Source organism: Periplaneta americana, chromosome 16 (genome assembly GCF_040183065.1).
Source record: "Periplaneta americana isolate PAMFEO1 chromosome 16, P.americana_PAMFEO1_priV1, whole genome shotgun sequence".
NCBI classification, from domain to species: domain Eukaryota; kingdom Metazoa; phylum Arthropoda; class Insecta; order Blattodea; family Blattidae; genus Periplaneta; species Periplaneta americana.
Genome location: NC_091132.1, coordinates 33,731,209 through 33,743,233, shown reverse-complemented (window position 1 = coordinate 33,743,233; position 12,025 = coordinate 33,731,209). Strand labels below are relative to the sequence as shown.

General features: G+C 33.6%; 1 protein-coding gene across 3 annotated transcripts in view; it reads right to left on the bottom strand.

The window, feature by feature from the left end:
* MICAL-like (protein) overlaps window positions 1-12,025 on the bottom strand; it is a 92,681-nt gene that overhangs the window by 25,346 nt on the left and 55,310 nt on the right. The window contains exon 2 of one of the 3 annotated variants that reach the window (XM_069812866.1): window positions 6,016-6,069. The exons of the other annotated variants lie outside the window; for them this stretch is intronic. The gene's annotated coding sequence lies outside the window, so the exon portion shown is untranslated. The remainder of the gene's footprint in view (window positions 1-6,015; window positions 6,070-12,025) is intronic. 3 annotated transcript variants of the gene reach the window in all.

Here is a 12,025-nt window from a genome sequence, read left to right as displayed (position 1 = left end):
AAATTTGTATCTGTATTTTATTATAGAATCAAAGGTGGCTTAACTGTGAAGTTATAAATTTATATTGTGAAAATTTTACTAAATTGACTTAATTCGTTTTCCTCACATAGTCTTCAAATGCTATTTCAAATTTTTTTTTAAGTTGGTTATTTAACGATGCTGTATCAACTACTAGGTTATTTAGCGTCGATGAGATTGGTGATAGCGTGATGGTATTTGGTGAGATGAGGCCGAGGATTCACCATAGATTACCTGGCATTCACCTTACGGTTGGGGAAAACCTCGGAAAAAACCCAACCAGGTAATCAGCCCAAGCGGGGATCGAACCCGTGCCCGAGCGCAACTTCAGACCAGCAGACAAACGCCAACCAACTGAGCCAGGCCAGTGGCTCTATTTCAGATGTTATTAAATATAATTTCAGTTATATGTTTTACTCATTTCTGCATTTTTTTCTTCAGAACTCCATAAAAACATGTAAATGAAGGTTTACTGTATTACTGTCATTTCTTCATAATGTTATCCACGAACATTCATTTCATGGAATCAAATGATGATTTGGAATGACTTAATAGTAAACTGAGTTTTTAATTATTGTGTAAAAATGTATTATGAGGAAGTAGTGCCACTTAAATATTGCGCCATTCATTTCCTTAAACACTCTTTTTTTAAAGGAAACCAACTGCCTCACTTCCTTCATTGAGTGTGAAATTCAAATTTTAATGTAGTATGTATAATGGCGAATACTTGAATATCAACCACTGAACACAGCATCTCCCTCTGTATATTTACGCACAACTTGTAGATCACTTATTTCCTTTGCTATTGCCTCTCGTGTACTATGTCATTCCTATTATGATTATGGTGAAGATGATGACCACAATGATTAACATTATTATCATCATCATTATTATTATTATTATTATTACATATCCCTCTGTATATTTATGCCAAACTTTTAGATCACTTATCCACCTTTGGTATTGCCACTCGTGTGCTATGAAAGGTGGATCTACGTCATTTCAATTACGGATTATAATGAAGATGATGGCCACGACTATTATTATTATTATTATTATTATTATTATTATTATTATTTGTTGAACAATTGATGGAATCTCAACAGGAAAAACGAGAATATTCCACAAAAACCAGGCCCAAGCATTGTTTCTGTCTGCCACAAAATTCATTTGTATCCACCATATTTTAATTTGAATCTCTACTATGGAAAGCTGAAGATCTAGGCATTCAACGTTAATGATGCCATACACCATTTAAGACATGTGAGAATTTTAGGTATCTTCTATTTCGTATCATTTCTGCCCCTCTTAAATTAACGAAAATTTCGTAAAATAAAGGCCGAAAATGTGAGTTTATAATCAGAGGAATTATTTAGAAAGATGTAAGTAGACCTACCTACCTATTGCTCAACTTAATTTTTTTTAAGTAATATGACGTACAGAAAAGGCCATTCCTCCTCCTCTCAATTCAGTTCCATCTAATCTTCTTTGTCACAACATAAAATACTAGAAGTATTACTTTATACATCTCATGTTTAAAAACAACTTTTTGAACAAGTAAATGAGTTCGATATCTTTCAGACTGTTAATTTTCGGCAAGCACTTTTCCAAGGTAAGTTAATCTACATATAGAGTCCATTAATTTAAGTGTGAAACTCAATACGAGAATCATTTCAATATATAAAAACTTAATAAAAAAAAAGTACTTAATATAATTTCGTAAGACAATTTCTTTCGTCAGAAACTAATAAGCAAAGAAAGTGATACAACAAGCATGAGGATAACCTGAAGATCAGTCAACTGTTGTTTTTTTTTTTCAAAGGGACCACGGTTCGATTTCTGGCAGATTCTGTGAGAGTTGGTGAACAAAGCAGCTTTGTCAGAATTCTTCAGTTTCTCTTTTCACAGCTACTCCATCATGTTCTATGGCACATCGTCTTTTCGCCAAAATGTTAATAAATGCAATAGTTTAAAAGCGTGTTAAATAAAGAACTACGTAGCACTGCTTGACAAGAATCAAATCTACAGGTTATGAAGAATAAGTACATGCTTTTTTCCATAGATATGTTGTAAGATATCTTATATCTTTATTTCTAATTTAAAGTGTTTATAGATCAAACTTCTATGATTTATATTATACTACTTGTTCTTATTTTTTGTGTGTAAGTATACTTATATCACAACATTATTTATTTGCATTTCCATTCCAAATTCATAATTTTCATATACATTATTCAATCAGGTAAACTTTAATCTATCTTCAAATTTAGTCAGCATTCTTTATAGTGATTATTTTGCAAATTTTCATCTTCAAGGATCTAATAATAACAATAAAATTGTCTGCGACCAGTATATCATTATATTTCCACTGGAGATATTTGAGAATTTTCATGAACGTTTTGTAATATGCACTCCTCATTCTTTAGCATGCTACAAATGACCTTCTTTTCCCCTCTCCATTACTAACATAGCCTACTTACAAGTTGTGATAATTCACGGTTTTAAATATAGCTGTATGTACAAACAGGCGTTTCTGTCTGCCATATATTGCCATTCTCTACCACTTAGGTTTATTATTTGAAGATACACTCTAATTCAGACAGTTACAATTAAGATGAACTTGCTAGCAACATCTTACACAGCACATGGCTCATATGCTGTTGAAAGTTCTCTGAAAGGAGAACAAGCTGCCTTTTACTATTCAAACTGAGAAATCCTGTTTTCGATATTTGTTATTGTGGTAGACATTTTTCACGGTTAAAGGACAAAATGATTGGACGAAAAATATTTATTCTGAACAATGGTTTTGGGACAATCAAGCAAATATTTGGTGTATATATTACTACAACACCCGACATAATTTTTAACCATATAAAACTGACAGTATCAAATATTACAGAAGCCATGATAGCATCCATAAATCTATTTTTAAGAGATATTCTAAACTCGAAATACAGTCTTCTTCCAGATATTCTCTTATATGTTTCTGAAGATGTTTGTAGGGCCTATAATATGATTACTTGTACATTCTGCGTAATATTACTGATAAAGTTCAGTTTTCTTCATTAAAATGGAAAAATAATTCTGTACTTCATCCTCTTTTCAAACAGTAAGAAATGTTTCAGTTCTCTTTGACGATATTGAATCCCAAAGTTTTTTAATGTGCGACCCACTTTTGGGCGAGAATTTTGTTTACGACCCCCCTCCCCCCACACTACCGTAACAGTACTTACACACAATCGAAAAATATAAATCCCTGTAAAACAGAAAACGATCATTTCACTCAAAACCAGTGGATACCACCCATCTTCTAATGTATCAGTATCTGCAAGACGAGAAATCTGAATATGCAAACCTACGGTATTTTCCAATTCTCTTTTGTTTCTTAGATTGGCCTTTCTTGCTGATAGATGTTAACATAATGACAGCTAGAGATAAAAATCTTAGTAACAAACTCAACAAGTAAGTTCTCCCTGTCCCTGCTTTCCTGATGAAGGCATCAATATGTATTCCGAAATGTTGGATGTCTTTAAATTTATGAGATGGTGCAATATACAAGAAGCTCGCGCCAAAAATATTTCACAACTCAAGACAAAAGTAATTAAAAATACATCTTGCTAATAATGATTAAATGAAAATAAAGAATATCGCACTATATCAAAGTAATGGTATTCCTTGTCACCAGTAAGATAAGACAGAAAAAAAATGCACGAATGACACAAAGATATTTTTCACCATGATTGTTCTAATAATGGCAAGTTCAAATTCTAAAATCAGAAACACTTTCTCCGACTTCAATATCTTTTTACATTTTATGTTTAAATGCATTTCATATATTCTTATTTACAAGGATATAGTTTATTTTTACGCTTGTCACAATAAATTAAAAAGAAATCTCGTGTAGCCCTATATATTTATGTATTTATCTGCATAAGTATTAGAGTGAAATCGAAAATGGTAATGGTTAATTTATGACACAGTAACTCTTAAATTATTACAAAATAGTAAATACATATTTGTTACAAAAGTTCTGTAAAGTATTTCCATCCTGACTTTAACAATTTTCCCTGCCATTCTCCATTACCAACATCCATCTCCTTCTCAGTTCTAAAGTATCTCCAAATAAAAAGCTATGGTACATATCCACTTCGAAGATCCTAATATTATTTTGATGTAATTTACACTATAAATGAAAAAATAATAATAATAAACACTGAAAGTTTAGTATTAAATGGCCTTAAAAACTAAAAGAGGTAGGGAGGTAGAAACCCCATGCTTTCATGACTTCAGCACTAGAATATAGTGGCGTGATCAGCTCCATGCTTTGCTCACCATTTTACCTCCTGGGAAGACCCAGTATTCAATTTGACAAGAGGCTGAGTGGACCCAGGGACTGTTATGGAAATCTGGCAACGAGAAAAATACTGAGGTCTGTGGATATAGCCCACTTTGAGGTCTGTGGATATAGAGGGAAAAATTGGATCGGTGTCAGGTAGAGTTCCTGGGTAGCTCAGTGGGAGAGCATTGGTACGTTTAACCAAAGGTCCTGGGTTCGATACCCGGCCCCGGAACAATTTTTCCCTCGAAATTATTCAAATTAACTTTACAGGGAGTTATTCCTGAAAGCTTAATTTGCGGAGAAAAATACTGCCATCATTCGGGACCTTTCAGTCTGTAGCCAGTTGCTGTACTAACTAAGTTAATCAGTCGCAAATTGGTCTTAATGAAGGTTTCTTCAAGTATGAAAGTATCTCCATTTTTTTAAGTTTGCCTTAAGGAAGAACATTTACAAACTTCGAAACATGTAATAATATTATATAATATTCGAGAATTTTAATATGAACAACATGAAAAATGTACACGGCAATAGTTCAACAAGCAACGTGAACGTGTAATAGTATACCAAAAATCATCTTGTTTTGGAATTAGAGATGCTGAAAACATGTTTTGTGCGAGATCGTGCGTATTTGCTTGTTTTCTGCACAGAACCAATACGCGGTAAGTGTGAAATACCACATTCAGTATTCCCAACGTAACACACACAACAATTTCCCTCTTCTTACCGCTTAAGCGCGACATTCATTTTACTGCTTTAGGCTTTTAACATATTATTTTTAGAGACGTTTAACATAGTAATAATTATAAATTGGAAACTTACCACTGCAATTTCACCTAAATTGCAATGTTAATTATTGTTTTCAAATATTTGTAAAAATTAAGTAAAGTCTACTACTCCACGAAACTTATTGCATTCCTGATACAAGTAACATTAAGGAAGCCGTGAAAAAATCAACAAGATTCCAGATGCCGATGTTATTACTGCAATATGTTATATAAATAATATTGTTAAAATATTAAAATGAAAAATAAATCATTACATAACCTTACCGTTTGTTTTAAGTTCGCATTTATAGACTGGGGGAAAAAAAAGACAGACGTATATCACGGCCTGCTGGAATATAGTAAACACAGAAAACATTTTATAGCAACAATATTGAAGAAAGATATTTTGGTTTTCCGAAGTTGCCATCATTAAACAGAAACCAACATGGAGATTTCATTGCAACTAATTAGAAATTCGTCTTTCAGGTATGTAATAAACGATCTTCGCACAAAATAATGTACGATACACGAGCGGTATGTTTGTTTTCATGTTCTCAGAAATTAAAAAAGCTCAACTACGTTTCGCTTTTTCAATCTTTTCCTCGAACATGAAAACGTCAACATACCGCTCTTGTAACGTATATTACTATTGTCATATTATGTTCAAAATACACCAATCTGTTCGTATAATGAGAAAGTCACATACTTCATATTATCAGAAAGCAACAGAAAATGTAATTATGGAGTAGAAAACTATAATGATAATGGTGATAATATTAATGACAATAATAATATGTTATTTTATTATAATCATTATTGCTATTATTACTATTATTAAGGTGACTGTTCAGCAACACAGCAAAGCAAGCAAAACAAATACACAAAGCAAATTACCTTCTAGCAGAATATTTCAGGTTTATACTGTCCCACTATATCCGAGCTTTCCTCCTGAGGACACAGAACAGTAGAGTGTGGGGTTAGCTGTGTGCATGAAAAAGCAGCACAAATTCACAACTTAAATTAAGACAAGCTTTCGTGATATGAATGCATTATTATGGTGTCATCACATGATGCCCTACTCGGTTATGATACTTACGATATAATGTATTAGTTTAAGTCTGATCAACAGAAGCAGGATACACAAAAAAGCAGATGAGATGAAGATTTAAAGGCTAAAAGGCATAAAAAAAGAAAGAAAACATAAAGAGCACCACATATGTAATATAACCATATAAGAAGTTTCTCGTTTGTAAAATATGCATGAGAAAAATAGTACGAATCTACTCATGTTTAACACCATTTGCTCACAAGAAAGTTCCTGACAGGAATTTGTTGAATGAATAAGTTTAAGTTTTCATCGTAAACTTATGTAAGTCTAAAAGCTGTTCTTAATGTCATAAAACACAAGACCTATATAAGTGTAGCTAAGCTGACAACAACCTCTCATTAAAAGGAATATTTCTGTTTTAGAGCAGATTTCTCTGTCAATTACTTCATAGTCATCATCATCATCATTATAATTATACATAGGATGGATAAAAAGTTATGGCAACAATACTGTCACGTGACGATGGGGCGTTCGAGAGCTGCCAGCTGTATGGACATGAACAAGGACTGTTAGATGAGTTAGTGCAGCCAGCGGCGACAGTACTCTGTCAATCTACTGCAGTGTGTAGAACGTTGACTTTCATAGGGATAGTGCGAGCGCCCTAAGACCACGTTTACAAAATTAGAGCAACGTTCCTGGATCAAAATTGAAGTGACACGAGGTCGTAGTGCACAAGAATGTTTTCAGGGACTGCGTGAAGCATGTGCCGATGCAGTGTTGCCATATCGCACAGTGGCACGATGGGTTAAAGCATTCCGGGAAGGCAGGGATGCCGTTCAGGACAACCTCCATACAGGACGACCCCGCGTGGAGGACAACACAGTTCAACTCCTTGCTTCCCTGTTGGATGCTGATCGCCGATGGACTGCGCGTGAGTTAGCAGCAGAAGTCAGAGTATGTCACAAAACTGTGCTCCACATTCTCCAAGACATTATGGGTTACCGCAAAATTACAAGGCGTTGAATACCCCATGAAATTTCCTAGGTTTAACAATGACACCGCTATGCAGTCACACAGGCCTTGTTGCACTGGAACCAAAGGAAAGATGACGACTTTCTTGGACAAATCGTCACTATGGATGAAACCTGGGCTCGCTCATACGAACCAACCAAACTTGAAACTTCAATCAAATGAATGGAAGCATCCAGGTTCTTCTCGTCCGAAGAAAGTGCGCCCTACACAAAGTGCTATGAAGGTGATGTTCATTGTGGCGTATGACATTGATGGGGTAATACTGCACCACTCTGTACCTCCAAGGCAGACTGCAAACGCAGACTACTACTGCAGGTTCCTGCAGCACCACCTTCGTCCAGCCCTCAGGAGAAAACGACAACAGTTGGTGGTACAGAATCCCACCATTCTTCATGATAATGCAAGGAGTCACACCGCTGCTGCTGTCAAGGACCTCTTGCGCCGCTGGCCATGGGAGATTCTGGAACATCCACCGTACTCACCTGATATGAGTCCATGCGATTACGATCTTTTCACCAAAGTGAAAGAACCTCTGCAAGGGACCCGGTACAATACCAGAGATGAACTTATCCGTGCTATAGGGCGGTCAATACGGAACATCAACAAAGATGGAAGCGCTGATGGTGTACGACGCCTTCCAAACATTTGGCAAAAGGTAATAAATATGGGGGGCGACTATATAGAAGGTATGTAAATGTCGTACCCCTGTGAATAAAGCCATGTCAGAAATATCGAACTGTTGCCATTACTTTTTATCCAGCCCTAGTATCAAATTTAAATTCTATCTTTTCCTCCATCAATTAATATCTTTCTTTGTCCACACAGCTTACATAATACAATTTACTCTGGGAGGAGTTACATGTCACCCTTTATGCCTTTATGTCTTCTTTTCCAGTATTGTTTGTAAATGTTTCTTTCTACAACTTAAAAATAAAATAAAATAAAAAACATAAAAAAAACAGCGATGATAAGACGAATCTATTTCCCCCACCCACACAATAAATGTCGATTCACAAAACCTTAGAGAACTTCAACTACTTTTTTTTTTTTTGCTATTTATTATATCACTTACCTATTTGTTGGTATTATGTTAATTAAAAATGAAGCTGTGCTGGAAAGAGTGAGTGAAGAAAGAATAATGCTGAAACTGATCAGGAAGAGAAAAAGAAATTGGCTGGGTCACTGGTTGAGAAGAAACTGCCTACTGAAAGATGCATTGAAAGGAATGGTGACTGGGAGATAAAGTCGGGTTAGAAGAAGGTATCAGATGATAGACGACATTAAGATATATGGATCAGATGAGGAAACTAAGAGGAAGGCAGAAAATATGAAAGATTGGAGACTGCTGGGTTTGTAATGGAAGACCTGCCCTTGGGCAGAAAGCTATGAGTGTATGATAATTTATTATTTTGTTATCATATTAAAAAAACATCATACCCATATAATTATTTTACATTTGATTTTGAATAACTTTAATTTGTATTATTATTATTATTATTATTATTATTAAACTGAGAGGTTTATAATGGTTGGGAAACTTAACTCAGAATGAATAATTTAAAATTAAAAAAAATCATTCTGAATGCAAATCCTGGTAGTCAAAGAGAAGTTGACAGGTCGAAAATAGGATGTAAAGAACGACCTCATATGTGTGGGAATATGGAGGTGAAGATTGGATGCTTTAGATCAGTAGGATTGAAAGGCTGTAATTAGGGAGATAAAGGCTAAACTATTAGGGCTATTATGATGATGATGATGATGATGATGATGATGATGATGATGAAGATGAGGAAGACAACAATGACAATGATGATGGCGATGACGACAACGAATCTATACACATAATTGATCAAGTTATTCTAATGAATTTCCCATTTGCAATATAAAGCCCTACTTTGAATGTTGTTTGATTGAATTCAATTCCTGAAGAATTAAATTCATATTAGGCCTATAAGCAAAAATAGAGACACAGCACATGTAAGATTTAGCTTTTTTTAGTTTCTTGGTTAATGTAAATTAATTTGTGTTATTTATGTCCTAATTTAAATAAAATTAATGATATAGGAATCTTTCATCTAAATCAACAAGACTAGTATTCCAACTTCCTTGCCATGTAATTTAAAGTTCTACACAACCTAAAATACGAAAACTAAACACGGTTATAAATCATATTCCTTTTTATTCTGGACATGCTTCTTCAAGGTGGAGTTTTTTTAGTTCCTGAATATTTGAAATCATTAAGAGACACATGTACGCCATTCCTACTGTCATTATAGAGGTAATAATAATAATTAATAGTAACGATAAACAACTTCATCTTTAAAATAAAGGAACAAAATATTTTCTTACTTCACACTACCGATATCACTGATTTATCTATTTCTTCCTGGGATAAGTTTAGCAGTATAATTCGGAACTGGAACTGATCATTCTGCCCTTAACTGGAGCCCTTTGTGTATAGTTTATATTGCTATGTACTTTATGAGCAAAGTTTATAATCTTATCAAATGGTCTTTCCACTCCGATACTTCACCTCTTACCATGTTACACATAATTCGAAAGTTCAATTCACTTACTTTATGTCATTTGATCAAACCCATGTAGGCCCTATTTGTAATTTAGACGACTTCCATTACATACCTTTCAAATACTAAGCCAACTTCAAGGATTTCTCCTTTTTTTCTGTTCTACATCTTTAATTTTCCATTAACGGTATGCTTAAACCAAAAGAATACAGACTTTACTGTGAGACAGGACTTCATCTTCAAAACATTATAGAGAATTATTATTGTCACAGACACCTCCAAAATCAATAATTTATTTTTGTATTGAAGGGTAACATAATATCTATCTTATTCTAATCGAGAATACTGAAACTATAAAACAATCATCCTGAATTTCATGCAAACCTAAACATCTTGCAAGAACTTTCTCATGAGCAAAGAATAGCAGTTTCTTAGCATCTTAGTTCTTGTAAATGTTTTCCCTCCCTAGTTTATATTGTATTTACAGATTTATTTGTGTGATTTATTATAAATTTCACTGGAAGAAAAATAATATAATATATAATCAATCTCAGAATATCCTAATTCAAGACAAGTTGTGAATATTTGTGCACCTATTATGTAATCTGTAATGTGTTCATGCAAGGAAAATCAGTAATTGTTGACAGGATTTCTACATAGATGACCCACACGCCGCTTTCCCAACAGGTGGGAAAGCTGGGCACATTGGAGACAGTTTAAAGTGATAAATAAAACACAATAGGAATTCTGTATTCACAACATGCAAATACTGCAGTAAGCAAAGAGACACACATACACTATTGCCTTTATATTTACAATTTTAATTCAATAAAATATAACAAATCATAAAAGCAAATTAATTCTACCAAGAAGGTTTCTTTACAACAACTAAAAGCTACATTAATATAAATTATATTAATATTTTGTTTATATACACAGGACTCATTCTCAACAAAACTTAACAAATGAGACACCATAAATTCGAACTCACAAGTATATTTCCTGCTCATTATAGGGGACGGAGGAAGGAATGTAACATAATTTCATGATCTTTAACTTTGGAATATTAACACAAATTCTCTCAACGTGCAGACACTTTACATTAAAAACAGTGTTATTTTATTTTCCATTCCATACAAACAATAGATAAATTGTGCATAGCACATTTTCATAATAAACATATACAGTAGAACTTGGTTATAGCGACCTCGTTTTGTGCGACACCTCACCTATAACTCTGCCAGGTTAAATAAATCATTATTATTATTATTATTATAACGTCAAATATTCTGTGGTCCCAACTAATTCCCCATAAGACATATGCTTTTCTACCTTGCTTAATACGACAAACGTATATGTGTCTACCTCGCATATAACATTATTTTCAACCTCAGTTTGGAAAACAATTTTCTAAGAACCAAAGTATTTTAAGAAATATTTTGCTGAAATCTGGCAAATCCTTTACTGTTCCCTTCTATCATAGACCTCTGAAATGCAGGCAGATTCCCCATCCCATTGTAACCTGCCCGAATTCATGCGGTATTAATGGTACCTGCATGCGGTCAGTTTCGACAGGAAGTTTTCAATAAGTGCACGGATTTTAACGCAGTATGGCCACTAAACGAAGTTAGTGACACTTTAGAAGCCATTAGAATTGTGAACATTTCTATGAAGCTAGGAGAAGGAGCAGTGAAATTGCAACTGAAATAATGAACATAGAATTTAATTTAGAAAGTGTATATTGGGCAAGTAGGAGACAACGAAGTAAAATGACTGATTACTTCACTCCTCAGTAAATAAGTTCGGTGAATAATGAACAAACTGTTTTAATACAGAATACTGTATTTATAATTGTACATGTATTTTATTGTGTTCATGGTATGCTTAAAAGTGAATACATGTAAATCTAAAATAAGCCTAATTATGTTTATTATTTTTCATTTTCCACATCACTAGACTGATAATATGAATCTCGGTTACTACGACATTCGTTTATAACAACATAATTTTCAAGGTCCCTTGGATGTCGTTATAACCAAGTTCTACTGTAGTTGCACAATTTATAAAGGTTCCCATTTACATGAATTAAATATAAAAGCAAATAAAAAGTGAAATAAAAATTGGAAATGTGACATTATTATTATTATTATTATTATTATTATTATTATTATTATTATTATCTAGATGAAGCACTAAGGGCAAGCATGATATTTAGCACTGACTTTACCTATAGGCTGAATGTTTTTCTAATAAGCTTTGATTTTTTTAAATATACTGTATTTTTGTAAGAGATGCATGC